Source organism: Opisthocomus hoazin, chromosome 14 (assembly GCF_030867145.1).
Source record: "Opisthocomus hoazin isolate bOpiHoa1 chromosome 14, bOpiHoa1.hap1, whole genome shotgun sequence".
Classification (NCBI taxonomy): Eukaryota; Metazoa; Chordata; class Aves; order Opisthocomiformes; family Opisthocomidae; genus Opisthocomus; species Opisthocomus hoazin.
In genome coordinates this window covers 7,819,407-7,831,961 of record NC_134427.1, presented here as the reverse complement: position 1 = coordinate 7,831,961, position 12,555 = coordinate 7,819,407, and the positions used below count along the sequence as shown (strand labels likewise).

Sequence of the window (12,555 nt, the reverse complement as noted above, 5' to 3'; positions counted from 1 at the left end):
CAAATAAAATACCGTTGGAACAATGTATTCCGGGTGTAGAAGGAGAAGAAGTACTAATAAATGAGACTGAAGATAAAAATTGCAAATTTTTCAGTGGAGAATGATAGCACTTAGTAAAGATAATTGGGCACATTCACCATGAAATGAGAACTTGAGAAGAATACTGTAAGTCGCAAAATATTTGGATTTGAAGTATTAAAAATGTATTGCAACTGAGGAGCTACCAGCTGAAAAAAGTGGTATTTCCTATTTCCTCCATTGTAAATTAACCTATCATACACGTGAAGCTATGCAATTCACCTTGTTACAAAAATGACTTATTTTTCAGGCTGTTTCTACTGTAGCAGTATTCATTCTTTTTGCAGCATCACAGAACAAAGATCAGACTAAAAATAGAACCAAGTGATAAAAGATGTCCAGGCCTTTATTGTAAATAGCGCAAGTCCACAAAACGAAGGGAAACTGAAGAGCTTGACATCATCTCCTGATGTAGACCTGTTATCCCAGAGTGACCAAAATTGCAGAAAAGACAGTTACATTTATGTCTTGCCTTAATAGTTTTGTCACCTCTTCAAGCTCAAAAGCAAAGGCAGTTGAGTAGGCTGAGGGGTGTTTTCGTCTTCTGTACACCCGGCTATTGCACAGAAGGTATTGGGCTGTTTGTGTTGTCCCTGCTCACACAAAATGTAAGACTTGTTCCTGTCAATGAAAAACAGAATTGAGCTTTTGGAATATCTGCTGCATCTTTTCCTTCCTCAATAATAATACGATCTTGAGATGCTTTGGGGTTTACTTTATTATGCCAGGGATATCTAAATTGTATCTCTTCAGTTACACGCTAGATAAAAATTGCCCAGTACAGTTTCCTTTGCTGGTCTTCATGGTGCTTATACGTTAAGATGTCTTTATCTTCAGGATAGTATAGTTGGTAAAAAATTATTTGCCCTGTGAGACCATGTTATTACTTCATTATTGAATTCTGACTTTTGAGTTGAAGGCTACCATGCAATTTCTCCTACAGTCTAACAAAAAAAAAAAAGAGGGAAGTATTTCCAAGAGAATAAACAGCTCATATTTGGAATAAATCTAAGGATAATATTTATTTCTATTTATACTTATGGCATCAGCTACAGTCCTTCACCCTCATTCACATACACAGGCCAAACTCCGTACTACCAGTATTCTCGGAGTAGTTTTAAGGAAGAGGACATTTCCAGGAACCCAGCTCAGTTGTACCCTCCTGTTACTACCAGCATTAGCACAAAAGTGCTCTTATTTTTCTGGTCCTAGGTTTGTTCATCTAACAGGCTCTATCCTTTTCAAAACTGGTTTTGAGAAAAAAAAACTCATTTTGACAGAAAACCAAATTAAGCATGTGCCAAAGCAACTTGCTGTCAATGCCTGCAAACATTTGATTCCTGGCAATCCAAGGCCCATTGCTTTCCATGAGGAATACGTCTGTGTAAATCTCTTGTTGCAATGCTAATAAAGTACTGCTGGGTGACACTGCCAGACCACCACAGTCCTCTTAAATCTCCAAGGCATTTAACACCCTAAAGTAGTTCAGACAAACATTATTTCACTTCCAGCTATGGAAGTCTTGGGTGTTGATTTGTTTTGTTTTTAAACCAACAGTATTAGAAAGAACAAACCAGTATCACCAACCAAAGAGTTAACAGGACCACTAGTGATTTAAGTAGTATTTGGTATTGCTCACGTTAGAGCTTGTGTAAAAACCAAAATAAACCCAAACGCCCCTCAAACTTCCCTGACCTGGTTCAAATCTGCTCAGCTATGAGGGTTTGACAGAAACATGGTGGAAGGAAGGAGGGCAGAGCTTCCAGGCAAAGGCATTTTTCAAGGAGTTAATGAATTTTGCAAGTATAATTATTTTTAATCTGGGTGTCAAGCTCTCTCTCCCCTTCCATGAAATTACAGTGCTGTGACATTACGAAAGGAACACATGAGCCCTCAACTCTCATTACAGCATCATTAGATAATCCACAAATATCAGTCTCAAATTAAATCTACTTTCATGGGTTTTACCTCAGTGAGAAAGGGTACTAAGGAACAGGGTATCTATGGACTCTCAGAGCCCGTGGAAGCTCAGGACCTCCAAATCTAGGCTCTGACAAGCCGTGGAGGTGAGCAAATTCCAGCGCAATGAAAGGCCGCTTACGCAGGAAGCTCTTGCCAAGCTGAACTCAACGGGAGGCTGCAAGAGACCCACCAGCCACCGGCTGCCATGGGAAGCAAAGCCAAGGGCACACCGGAGTCGATACACATCCACATGCCACCACTACTGCCTTTAGGCAGTATTAGGAGAGGAAAAATAGGTAAGGGAGGAATCACTCCGACATAATCTCTCAGTCCAGGACTTGCTGCTTCTTCAGCATCTACTCCCTGCCCAGCAGCAGCAAATGCTGCTCCACTTACTCAGCGGTAGAGCAGAGCCCAGTGTGGAGAAAGGATTACACTTCTGGGCACCCAAAAAGCCTGCGAAAAGCCAACCCAGAAAACAAAACGCTAAGTACAACCACTCAGTTAACCTCCGGTTACGACAGAGAAACAAAACAAGTGCAATCACAAAGGAAACACACACTTACAGCTTCAGCGGCACAGCCTGCCCCCACTACGCAGCAAGGCAGCTCTGCCTGCCAGGTTACTGGACTGGATTTAGTAGATGCTTCAAGTTCTGGATTTTTGGACAACCCACGCAGTTCGGCTGCCTTTAGGAGGCCAGAGACTGCCCAGTCTGCTCACAGCTCTCAAGTCCTGCTGTGTTTGGATCCCAGAAAGGAGCTGTTGCCCTTTAGTGCGCCATAGCTCCCAGGCTCCTGGTCTTTTTGGGCACCAATCCAGATGAGCCTGCATGCAGACAGACACTCCACGGCTGGCTAAAATCTGCTAGAGGGTATTGCAGTCTGGCCAGAAGCATTTATTAAAGAAAACTGCTGTAACAGCAAATACACATGTATTTAGAGTCTGTTCCAATTTTCTCCTTTTGTTTGCCAGGCACGTCGGCGTGTTAATGCTGTACTACCCACAGGGGGATATCCAGCAACTCAACAGCACAACTGCAAGGAAGATTTCATTCCAGGTTAGAGATTTCCAAGAAGTTTAAAAAAATTCCTATCGATTTCCTTACTGTAAAAATTTGTGATTGCAGACAAAAAGCAAATTTAGCATAAGAACACACATACTGGCTAAACGAAAAACTCGCCAACCCCACAGTTTAGTCTCTTGACACGGCCGATGGTGGGTACTCCAGGAACGGTCTAAGCACAAGGCAAATACACACTGACAGTTCTGAGCTGCCCTCCCAGCATCCAAGCAATCCGAGTCTCATCTCTTCTTAAAAAAAAAAAATAATCTGAAAACAGGTTTCTTCCTCCACCATTCCCACAGTTTCAAGCATATGTAGCACAAAATAATTGGATTTGTGTTAAAATAAATGCAGATCTGCCTAAGCAGAATCTTGCTTTTGTTTTAGATCACTGTCTTGGTGCTTATCTCCAACCAAGTGACATTAACATTAAGTTTAGGACATGACCTCAAAAGAAACGAAGTCTGCTCTGTCAGCCTGCCATTCAGTGAGGTTCACATGCCTTCTATTTTCTTCCTATGATGCGTACACCGTTTCAGAAGATCCTATAGAAAAAATACCTTAGAATTCCTGACTGGGTATTAACCAGCAGTCAGAAGACAGTAGGCAGCTTCCTCAGGTATGGCAGGCTGACAGCAAGAGCCTTCCATTCAGCTGGAGTAGCTAGAACATTCTAAAACCGATATTTAAATGCACAGAGAAATTAATTTATACAATTCGCAAAAAGAAGTCATCGACAAATAGCAGCAGTTTCCAAAATCACTGGCAGCAGATGCCATGTTTATAAAATTTCCCCATAAATTAGTATCTGCAATACAAAACAGAAAAACAACAGAAAGGCTTCTGGGGAAGTAAACTCTTAAAATACATCTTTATAATCCAAGGCTTTTGTGATCATGTTTTGGATTAAAGGTTAGACTTTAATCTAGACATCTGGGGCTGGATTTATCCTATTGGTAGGCAAGCTGGAAACAACTGTTCCCCATCCCAAAATCAGAAGCGGACAGGCTCTTTCCATTGTTTTGCATCACAATACTGTGGAAATGAGCTTAAAGTGACATTTCCACTCAAGCTTTTGTTACAGAAGAATGTTAATGATTCCGATCCAGCATCCCAATCACTCACTGCTTCTTAGCTTCATTAACAACTCCAGATTCAGCAGACACAGAAGTCCTACAGAATGAAAAGACAGGCAGCAGAAACAAATACATCAAAACCATTGTGAAGCCTCTTCTCACTGCCAAATAAAAACTATGTAGAGATGAGCCATCCTAACACCAGAAGAGGCCACGTGGCGATCGCACTGGATTATGACTCATAACCCTACACTCAATTCCAACTGCCAGCAAGACTCCTTGGGATGACCTTAGGCAAGTCATCCCATCCAGCTCTTGAAGCAGCATGAAAACGAAAAGATGATAATATGCCTGAAGGCCCCCCGAGATAGCAAGAGGGTAGATTTGCATATGTGAGACACTAAGACGCAGTGAAAGGGACCAAAAAGTACTTGAATAGACACCTCTCCATGGCGAGAGGGGAAAAACTGCATCATAAACCTGTAATTGGCAAGTCTAACAAAGTTAAGACTGATTTGCTCTGCTTCAGTGAAAGCCCCTGAGTACAGTCTTCCGATTCATCGTTAAGGGTAGGCTGGCACTGTCCCACCATTTAACGCAATCTCAATTGTCCCACACGGATGATTTTGGGTGTCTCATCTTTACACAGCTGAGCTGGTCTATTTTTAAACCTAGCTATCTGCAGGCAGGGTATTGGTATAAAACTGATTAAACGTAATTTCACACACTGAAAAACAAAGGATGGATCTGGCAAAGAAACAAGTCGGTGCAATGAATACACACGTGTAACAGTAGAATGGAGAATATGCAGCAGAGTGTCCATTTAAGAGCACATTTTAAATTTGACCTTCACAATATGCAACAAAAGTAACGTACATATGCAAGCACTGTTTTATAGAAAGAATATTTGTCCATCAAGTTCAGCTGAGCTTCTATTAATAATGCAGAAGCAAAACACTAATTGGCCTGTTGCAGAAAAATTTTGCATTTCACAACTCACTGCTCTTCCTGTATATTATCTAGGGGTTTATCCTGACTAATCCAAGAATGCAGAAATCTATCCGAGCAGTCAGTGCAAGGCTCCCAGAAAAAGTACCAGCTCTTTCTTTCTTCATCTGGTTTTCTGAGAAAAAGCGATTAGATACTTCCACTGTCCAGCTATCCATCCCTCTATTGTTTCACTTCTCCTACAAAGGTTTTTGCAAGTTTCAACCATGTCTTAAGATGAGAATATGCTTCAAAAATATTAAGTTTGTAAAACTTCAATCCAAACCAAAACCCAGGCAAGGAGATCCAAAATAGTGTCTCAATGACAGAAAGGCATTTATAAACCACTTCTTATCCTTTTCAAGAGCAGACATTGAGCAGTCGTCACTTGTACGGCCTTACTAACCTGCATGCAGGAGACTGAGCTCTCTGCCAAAGAACGGAGAGATACAAGGGTGCAGGACAGCATGAGTGAGCTGAGCACAGGAGTCTAAGAACAGAGGCTCCAAATCTGTCAAAAACCCCTTCGCTACTTCTGTCCCTTACAGGAAAACTGTCCTTTCAGATACAGAAGAATTATCAGCAAAACTTCAGGTTCTGAGCATGTTTCCTCTTGCTTAAAGGGTTTTGGTTCTTCCCCCCCCCCACCTCGGTAAACCAAATACAAGCTTGAAATTAAATGTAACATTTTTGCAATTACAGTTCAACATATTTTCAAAGACTGGAAGAATTATTTATGCTGTTAGAAAAGGGTCTTAGAAAATTTTTCTCAAGAGGCTAGACACACAATCAAACTACTCTGCATCAGTGAGTTACCACCTGGAGCAGTACCTGCCTAGGTATGCACTCACCACAAATGTGAAGCAAAACAAAGCTGCTGGAATAGCCATGCTAATATGCTTGGTTAAATCTTCATGAATGCTTCAGAGAGGGTGTTTAACCTTGTGTCCCCCACCAGCTGAGAACAGGCATCCAGCCAGTTACCCTAACTCAGGGGACACACAGTTTCCCCATGTCCTGCAGTATCTCCCCCTGAGGTCACAGTGGGCAAACAGGGCACATCTGCTTGTTGTGCTAGTAGTCTTGTCTTCATTCTCTACACAAGGAATCTACCAACACTTGCTGAGAAGGTTAAGTGGACAAACATGCAAAATTCCTGAAATCTGTACCCAAGCAGTTTACTCTGTTAAGCTCATTTCCATGACTTAGGTGGAAGTTTCTTCTTCTTCAGTTGATCATCAGCCTATCAGCTACTTACCTTTTAAAATCCATCCACTTTGAAATGCAGTACCCAAACAGGAGATGACTCTACATTACCACCTGCCTGGGTAGCATACGTGGAAGAGGATGGGCAGCACAGATGGGCTGCATTAAACTGCCTGCTGCAAGAACCAGATGCCCGTGGAGAAAGTAGCCTGCTACCTTCAGCAGCTGACTCCTTGGCTAGTTCCACTGATAATAGCTGAGACGACAGTTCTGGAGCTGCCTCTGGGTCTATCACATGGTTATCCAGCTGATGAGCTATCCAGGCTGTCCTAACCTTTGAGATACAATTTTTATTCAATTTGCCTGGCTTCCAGAGGAAATGAGGCATTCTCCTTCACTTTCATAGTAAGTTATTGCGCAAGTTCTTCAATAAAAATCTCCCAATAGATTCTTCACGTATAGGTAAAATGAAATGTTTCTGCTTGCTCAGTCTGGTTTCTTCTTGGATCCCACTGGATATTTTTAGTTAACATTTTTGGAAGAGGTTCTGACTGGACCAATAATATCTTCTAGATATCAAGACAAATATTATCTTTAAAGGAACAAAAGGCAAGCGACATGCATCAGTAAGAAATTCACCCAAAATCTGTAATACAGGTCTCTGAAAAAGCTGGCATTTATTAGAGATCAGTGGAAAGGCTTTAGGAGCCTGAATGAAATTATTTTGTTGATTTCTTTTAGCAGCTCGAGCAGACCGGTTCCCATATTTCAATTGAGAAGAATTTATATCAAAGCACTACTGCTTTTTAAGCCTGCTTTTCACAGGGAGGAAGAATCACAGAGAAAAGTCCAGGAGGGAGTCCAGGGTGAGGTTTATGTTTACAAACACGATCTTGCCTCAGGGTTTTGTTACTTAAGAGTCCCTAGAAGGTGTAGGTTTTGGACAGCATTCATAAATCTTCCAATCTTAAGAAAAATTATAAATGCTGAACCAGACGAAACCATTCTGGTAATTTACGCTAAATTTTTGCATAACATAAGTCACAAACAAACAAGCGATCCTCATCAGGGTTTTTCTGGTGGATCAGAGCAGGGGAAGTGTGCTGTTCTACTGGGCATGAGCCTGAGAACCGGGTGTATGCCCTGTGAGGCAGATTCAGCTCATGGGCTTCATCACACTTCCCACCCACCACTCCAAGGAGAGCCTTGCTTAATACCTGGTTATTCTATAGTATCTTCTTTAGAAAGAGAAATCTCATCTTAAAAAGTAGCTAACAAAGCATCCACTGCCATTCCTAATTAAGGTCTTCCCAAGTCTGTAATGATAGAGATGTTCATCTTATTTCTTACATAAATTGCTCTAGACACAGACATGAATTTCACTCTCTCCCATCCCTGCCTGTTCAACGACATTCTGTTTCCCTTGTGATATACTGAGAATCCACTTGCTTTCCCACAACTTCTCTGGAGTAAGAGAAGTGATGAGATGTGGCCTGCCCTCTTCTATTCCAGATTCAAGAAAGGCACGAATAGGGCATCCTTAACACATACGTGGACCTACCCCGGTATCTGACACAGCGACTTATGACTCAGCAGACAGGAATATCTCTGAATAGACAGATGGCATCTAATACAGTACATTATTAACAGGGATTTAATGACCAGAATAAGTAATTACATGCCAGAAGCTTGTTTCAGTCAGGCTAAATAGTGACAAACCAAGCAAATCATTCTGCTGCTAATGCAAAGGGGCAATGCTATTTACAACAATTTGTTAAGACTTTACCCTAGGCAAAAAAGGATTAAATTCCACAGAAAAAAACAAAGGGCAGCAGGTGGGCTGGATAGAGGGGGGAGCAGAAAGCAAACAGAGGAAGAGAGACCACATGTCCTTGAGGAAGGACAGCATGTACTGGGGAAGCGAGACCAAGCGCCAAGACTGGCTGATGTCTTCTAAAAGTACATCCAAACTTCTAGTCTTCAGAACTTGCTTTCAGGATGTTCACAGTCAGTTCCTCCTTTGAATCGTGAGATAAATCAACACCTTGATCATATATTTTACATCCTTGAAGTGCTAGACAAACACGAGCTAACTCCAACTACACACAAGAACCTAGGTAAACACGATTATCTCAAATAACAATGTAGAACTACAACACAGAGGGGTTAACAACTTCATCAGGGCATGCTGTTAAGCCAAGCTTACTGCTGGAAGGTCCTTGCTCTGGATTCAATGTTTAGTTTGATCAATCATCAGCTTTCAGACTGTTGTATGCATGAGTTCTTTTTTTCAGAAGATAGAACGTCCTGCCTACTCTGAATAATACAAGCAACAAAAGCATGATCTGCATCCCCCCAAAATGCAGTATTTTATGCTTCTCCACAGCATGTCTCTACGGCCCAACTTCTGATCAGCTTGAAAACCACTAAACTGGACCACCCTGTGACTACCTCTGCCCAGCCTATCCAGTACAATAACTACAAGGAGAACTGCTCATTAAAAAGATTGACATAATTGCTAAGGAACAAATAAAAGTTAAATGCTGCATGCATGATGGTAGCTCTTCGGCATATATTCTCAATATTTCAGTACTTCTGCAATACAGATAAAGTATTTTAAAGATGAGGTTAAAATACTGTCACACAATAAAATGAGAGAAAAAACACGATCAGTTAAAAATAGGAGAAAAAAATTCAGCTAGAGCCATGGTTACTTTTAAAGGACAAGCGATTTCACCTTTTGCGGTTTTATGAAATGCTACGTATAAATGCCATTTTCATTCATTGCATTAATAGTATCTAACTTTTCTATTTGAGTGGTAAATCAGGAATGCTCTTTTCAACACAAAAATGCAAAAGATCATGTATTTCAAAGATTTCACGCCATCTAGGAAGAACCATCATATTCTCCAGTTCATCGTATACAGTGCTTCCTTTTACCACGCACTTTGTCTCTGTCTGCCAACTGCAGTATTTAGTCTGCTGGAGTATCAGCCACATGAAAAACAACGTACTGTCCACTCCCCATACAATGCCCAGGTGGGCACTCCTAGCACTCCCCAAACTGCCAGTAACTTCAGTGTCTTCCTGATGCAAGTGGAAACGGGATATGACAAAGAAACAGGTGAAAGACAGGGAAAAAAGTGTATCATCTGTTGTCAAGAAAAGAGATTGTTTTCACTCCCGCGCTTCTATTTTTTGCATTGCTGAAGCACGAAATGCTCTCTGAAAGGTTACTTATGAAGTATGCAAAGACTCTGTGTCACATCAGATGGCTCAAGCTGTTGGATGATTTACTGTGATTGAGCTAATTATCTCTTACTAATTATTGCAGTCTCATGTTCAAAGTCCTAAACAATACGCAGAACTTGCATTCAGCCCAACTGCAAGAGACCAATTCAAAAAACAAACAAAAAGCTCCTGTAAAAACACAGAAATTTACCCCTATTTCAGTGTCTCCACCTGTCCATCACTTGGCGCGATTCTGCATCCCAGAAAAGCTCAGGGGAATAGGACCTTCTCCAGCACATACTGGGGGTCTGTATTTCAAGAGCATGACCTGGAGAATGCTTTACCCATCAGCTCCATTCAGCTTATAGCAAGAAGCACTTTGGAAGACCCCAAGCGGATCAAGGCCGGCTCAGTGGGGCCCGTGGCTGGGCAGAGCGGTGGCAGAACAGGACACCGACATCGTACAGCACTGCTGGGGCGGACACCGGCGGCCCCTGGCTGGGCTGAAACAGGGTCCTGGGCCAAGGGTGTGGGGAGATCAGGATGGAGGTGAGGCCGGTGTCCTCTTAAACCAGCTGGGCAAGGCACAGAAGGGAGGTGAGAGAAGGCATCCAAAGACAGGGTCTTTCAAAATCACGCTCACTATCTCAGCTCTGCAGTGCTGCAAGGTGCTTTTTGATAACTATTTCTTGGGGTTATTTTTACTTGCTCAGGGTTAGCAAAGGAGCTTGTGCCATCATCTTAAGGACAGACTGGGAATGCAAACCTGCCATATTCTTCTCTTCCCTTTCAAAATTAGATGATCAGCTGTGGCTTTAGTCCTGCCAAAATTCACCAAATATAGCACAAAATTACACAGAACCATAGTAACTGCACTCCCACCATTGTTCTGATTTAAAGAGGAGTTTGATTACATTAGGTAAATATTTGTCCTTATGTAATAGCTCCCGCCAACCTTGTAAAAATTTGCTGTCTCCTAGAATTTAACTGAAGAGGGTGCTTTTATGTGTCACTGCTCTGCCCCAAAATCAAGTATACTCTATTATGCTGTGAGTATTAAACTGTGAGTAATGTTATTACAAGCAATAATAGTTATCCAGACAATTATGTAGTTGCAATTGCAGTCTCCCTATTACATCTAGAAGCTTTAAGCAAGCTCAGAGGCAATAAGAATTGCAACACCATCTCTGATGAGCTAAATAGCAGTTATTTATTCACAGATTGTTAAATTCTTATGGCCTTGAGACTTCCAGGAAGAAAGCGACAAAGAATTGACTCCACATCTAAATATCGGCTCATTCTTCGTGTTGATATAATTACGAAGTTTCAGTCATTGCAAAGCTGTTCACACTGCTTTATCAACTACATGCATCGCAAAATACATGCTAACTGCAGTTTTTCCGTTATAAAACTAGCTGGTGAAGTCACTGTTCTATTTCCAGCTCAGCTCTGGCACTGTGCGGATGCTCGCTGCTTAGTAAATAGAAATACTTTTTTTTTTTTTTTCAGGGAAAAAAGAACATACCGAATAAAAAAGCCAGAGGCTTTCGATACCCTTTCTTCCAAGTCATTTTAAACAAGGTAATGAAATAAATTAATAGAGAAGAGCAAGTAGAGGCTTGTGTGATGACTCAACACACTTGGAGTCATGAGGAAAATGCCGAATTCTTGACTACGCGTTCCATTACAATATGCAGGAGCACACACATAGAAAAGCTTTCACCTTTTGAAATAGGTCTTATCAATAGCCTAGGCAGCAATAATCAACATTCTCATCACTTAGGTAATTACGTTCCTCCTAGCACTCATATGCAAAGGGAAGGAATTTAAGATCTTAACTTTAGGATTGGAAAAGAAGGAACAAAGTAAGAAAGCTCCTTTGCCCCGTGTCTTCCTTGACACCTCCAGCTAGAGTCTTAAGTTCTTCAGTCAACCTTCATGATGAAGAAAGTTTTAGCAAATACATCAGCTCATTTTCCTATGAATATTTGCTCAAATAATTTATTTAATTTGCTTTGGCTGCATTCGTATTTATGTTTTGTGAATTTTGGAGGTAAGGCAACTGTCACAAATATTTGCTCAAACAAAGGATTTAAAACAAACTTGTTGACATAGTTTTCTTCTGAAACATTAAATATTTCTTATCAGAAACATGGTTATTAAAAGAGTCCAGCTCAAACAGTCACAAAACTTTTCAGCTACTTACTGTATCATAAACAAACAACATGGTTCAAACAATTCACTCTCCGATAGGAGAGTGCTCTACAGAACTAAATGCATAAAACTTCCCAAATCCTGTTTCAAAAAGGAGAATTTTCAGCACAAAACCCGCCTACTCAGGAGCCAAGCTGTCTGTCCAGGTCTCAATCAGCACTTTCAGTGCAACACAGATTTCCAGGCATGCGTGACGTTTCCCACTTTTCAAGCGCTGAATGTAAAAAACACAGCAACTCAATCTCATGCAAGAATACAGCCCCATATGGTTTCTAGCTTACCTAACCTACAGCAGATATAGCTCCCAAGCAAAACCGGTGCTTCACTCAGCAACTCCGTCGCCCAAACACTGCTCTAGCAAAACTCCTTCTGCCCTCAGCCAGAGCTTGGTCCAAGGATGAAAATATTGGAAGTCACACGGGAGATGCATACACAGACTTCACAGAGAGACTGTAAGAAAAAATATTTTAAGAGGTACATCTGGAAGGTAAGAATAGACCGTTCCAGTGCCAAAAATACTTTTTCAAAATAGAGCACACTTGTTCTATCCCTTTCTGCTGCCAAGAGGAATCCGCAGCACAGGACCGGAGGCAGCAGGGACAGGTGTTTTCTCTAAAAGTAGAATTCATTCTTTTGGCCACCTATACAACACGTTTGGCCCATGTGTTCAAATCCAAGTGTAGGAACCTTCTAACAGCAACACTCAGTCACTGGCAAGCTTTGCTGGAAGCTCTG

At 41.4% G+C, this 12,555-nt stretch overlaps 1 protein-coding gene across 3 annotated transcripts in view; it reads right to left on the bottom strand.

Moving 5' to 3' along the window:
* Nucleotides 1–12,555, bottom strand: part of FGF13 (fibroblast growth factor 13) — a 256,442-nt gene that overhangs the window by 177,595 nt on the left and 66,292 nt on the right. The window contains exon 2 of one of the 3 annotated variants that reach the window (XM_075435672.1): nucleotides 12,102–12,270. The exons of the other annotated variants lie outside the window; for them this stretch is intronic. The gene's annotated coding sequence lies outside the window, so the exon portion shown is untranslated. The remainder of the gene's footprint in view (nucleotides 1–12,101; nucleotides 12,271–12,555) is intronic. 3 annotated transcript variants of the gene reach the window in all.